This window comes from Arachis ipaensis, chromosome B10 (genome assembly GCF_000816755.2).
Source record: "Arachis ipaensis cultivar K30076 chromosome B10, Araip1.1, whole genome shotgun sequence".
Classification (NCBI taxonomy): Eukaryota; Viridiplantae; Streptophyta; class Magnoliopsida; order Fabales; family Fabaceae; genus Arachis; species Arachis ipaensis.
This window is the reverse complement of record NC_029794.2, coordinates 129,032,193-129,035,873: the sequence shown is the minus strand read 5'-3', so window position 1 is coordinate 129,035,873 and position 3,681 is coordinate 129,032,193. Positions and strand designations below refer to the sequence as shown.

The 3,681-nt window shown below is 35.7% G+C and overlaps 1 long non-coding RNA gene across 1 annotated transcript; it reads left to right on the top strand.

The window, feature by feature from the left end:
- Nucleotides 860-2,565, top strand: LOC110268092. Its single transcript, XR_002356146.1, has 2 exons — nucleotides 860-1,059; nucleotides 1,269-2,565. It is a non-coding gene; the product is annotated as an uncharacterized LOC110268092 (long non-coding RNA).

Sequence of the window (3,681 nt, the reverse complement as noted above, 5' to 3'; positions counted from 1 at the left end):
CTCTCTCTCTCTATATATATATATATATATATATTTTAGATTGTAATTAATTCTCTGCGATACTTTAGAATAATATCTACCACACCTAAAACACTTTCCTTCTCATCTCTATACTCTCTTCTCACCTAAGAACATAGACTGATACTTTTCATATCTTTCATGGTATCAGAGCTAGATCCATGATCATGGCTTCTGTAGCATTCACATTAATTCCAATTTCAACAAAATTCGATAAAGGCAATTTTCTACAATTGAGGAATCAAGGTGAATCAACAATTGAAGGAAATGATTTGATGCCATATCATAGGTAAAGGAATTTCAGCAAAATTTGTCAACACAGAAGCTGAAATTAATGGAACGATAAATTCAGAATATGCCAAATAGAAGAAACAAGATGCTCTTCTCAAGTCTTGACTTCTTACTTCATTGACAAAGCCATTTACAACAAGAATGGTTAGTTGTATTTTAACATTTAATATCTGAAAAAGGTTAAAAATTTATTTTGCCTCTCAAATCAAAGCTAGAGTAATACAATAAAAGAATAAACTTAATTAAGATTCTTGGTTTGGTAAATGTATACCTACTTGAGATCAAAAGCACGATTGATTCCTTGGTCTTAGTAGGAGAAAATGTTAATGGTGATAATTATGTCAATGATATACTACATAGTTTGACTGAAGAATATGGTCCATTAATTACTGTTGTTGTCTCAAGGCCAGTAAGCATAACTATTGCAAAATTGGAGGCTTTATAACTCACAAATGAAAGTATGATAGAAAGATTTAGAAAATCATATCAGTATGTTCAAGCTCATGTAGCACAATTCACAAATAGAGGCAGTTTTAGAGGATTTCGATTGCTGGTATAGATATGAAGTTTCCAGAGAAAGACACAATTCAAGACCAGACTCATCAAAAAGATCAGCTCCAAATGCAAATCTCAACCATGTTCTTGCCACTCCAGCCACAGCCTATGATCTAGCTTGGTATCCAAACTTTGAAGCCACACATCATATGTCTCATGATTTAAGCAATTTGATGGAAAAGATAGATTATAAAGGTGAAGAAGAAGTAATCATTGGTGACAGATTAGGTTTGAATATCAATCATGTTGGAAATGCTTATGTTAAATCTGATTTGAGCTTGTTGAGTTTGAAAAACTTATGTTTAATTAAAATGATGATCAAACATTATTAAATTATTAATTAGAAAATTAGTAAATTATTATTTGCTTTTAATGGTTTGTTTGATGTGTTTGTTACTGTGCAGGAAGAAGAAATTAATTTCCTATTGGGTCAAAAAGTTAGAGCAGTCCACTTTGATCAATGAATTAATTTAGCTTTGTGCAAACATTAATTAAACATAAAGTGGCTGAATGTTAGAATCAAAGTGGCCCATATCACAAGCCCATTAACCAATATTGAAGGATCAAAAGAAAGAACCCAAAGGTTCTCAAAGCAAGCCACGGTTACCTAATACATTGTGTAATGGAATTCAAAATTCAATTTGCTTTATTGCATGCATAGGTAACCGAAACTCAAAATTAAATTGAGTTTAATTGAGCATTGAAAGCTTTGTCTCTTGTCTCTCTTGCTTTCGGTCATATCATGTCAATCAGAAAAGAAGATAAAAGCAAGTTATCAGAGGAGATCATCAGTGGCCTAATGGAAGAAAAGGTTAGGATGAAGAAAGGCTAGTGAAGTTCATCTCAGAAGAAAGATCTAAAGTAAGGCATGGCAAGATCTTTGACATTGAAGGCAAGATTTTGAAGAAGAGCTTCAAGATTTTCCATACCAAGAAAAGAAGCAATCCGCCTCTGTCAGAGAGGAAGATCTCAGTTGCAAAAGTTCACTGTCATTTTTGTTCATAAAAAAAGAATGTAGCCGCCGAGCTACACATAAGAAGAAGCAAAAATGGAAAGCAAGGAGCTGTCCTGGGTCAGAAGATCATCAAGGGTCTGAATCCTTTCTTGGAGCCAAAGACAAGATCAAGGGTTCAGATTGAAGGATCTTGATGAAAAGGGTTGAGAGAGGTACATGCATGTTGGTTTTTAGTTTTTCCTCTCTCTTCTCTTTGTCCGAACCGCTACTGTTTTGGTTGGAGAAGAAGTTGCTGGGTTGGTTAAACCAGTTTCAACCTTGGAAGCTTCCCCTTCTATAATAAGGGTGAACGGCCAAAGGTTGAGATCAAGGAGAGAAAGTGAAAAAGCACAGAGTTCTCATAGCTACCCAAGCTTCCTAAGTTCTTCTCCTTCAATGGTGTTCATTTTATTTTCTTTTTCTTAGTATTGTCTGTCTGAATCTCATAGTGAAAAAGGCAAACATGGTGAGGTTTGTAAGAAAAAGCAAGTGAGAGAAAAAAGGCAGTGATCAATATTAGAGAAAAAGCCATAGATGTCTTAGAGTTTCTTTGTACATCTGTATGTTGTGTTTCATGATCCTGTGGGGATTTTCTTACAAGTTGGGTTAGCATTTTACAATTGAAAGCTAGGTTTTGAGTCCTAGTCAAATTCAGATTGGGTGTAGAATCTGGGTTTGTCCCTAATAGGATTGGGTAGATCCTAGGGCCTAGGGTTTACAATTGAAAGCTAGGTTTTGAGTCCTAGTCAAATTCAGATTGGGTGTAGAATCTGGGTTTGTCCCTGATAGGATTGGGTAGATCCTAGAGAAAGAATTGGTGTTTGTAATCTTGTAAAAGATAGTGAAATTCCATCATTGTTGTGATGGAGACTGGATGTAGGCTGCATTGCACTTAGCAGCTGAACCAGGTTACTTCTTGGTGTGATTCTCTCTTCTCTGCTTCTTCTCTGTTTCTGGTTCGCAAAAGACAAAATGAAAAATGTCTCAACATGTTACGAGATAAAACAAAAATGTCTCTTAACTTGTTATGAGACAAAAAGTGAAAATATCTCCTGAAGTTCCTTTAAAAGTCAGAAAGTAATATTCAGCAAAAAGGAGGCTAATATTCAACCCACTTCTGTTAGCCACTGATTACCATCAATTGGTATCAGAGCTTGGTCTCAAAGAGATCAAACTTTGCAGTTTGGAGAAAAGATCCTGATGGCGGTTAACAGTGGCTCAAATCTGGTGGCCTATACTCTGACGGAAGGGCAGTCAAGCAACAGACTCCCATTTTTCAATGAAAATAACTACAACTACTGGAAAGAAAGAATGAAGATCTTTGTTCAATCTGTAGATTACAGGCTTCGGAAGATAATCTTGGAAGGTCCACAATTTTCAACCACCACTAGAGCTGATGGAGTAGTTGTTCCCAAGGCTGATGCCGATTGGAATGAAGATGATAGAAAATAAATAGAGCTCAACACTAAATTTGTCAACTTGCTCAACTATGCTGTCAGCTTCGAGGAATACCGACGGGTATCAAGATGCACAATAGCAAAGAAAATCTAGGACAAACTTCAAGTCACTCATGAAGGCACAACCCAAGTCAAAAGATCCAGAATAGACATGTTGAATAGAGACTACGAAATGTTCTCAATGAAGCAAGGAAAAATAATCGATGAAATGTTTGAAAGATTCAACATTATCATCACTAGCTTGGATGCTATGAGAATCAGACATCCAGAACCTGTACTTGTGAGGAGAATATTGAGATGTCTCACTAAAGAGTGGAAAACCAAGGCTATAATAATAGCTGAGAGTAGTGGTATTGATGAAATGAC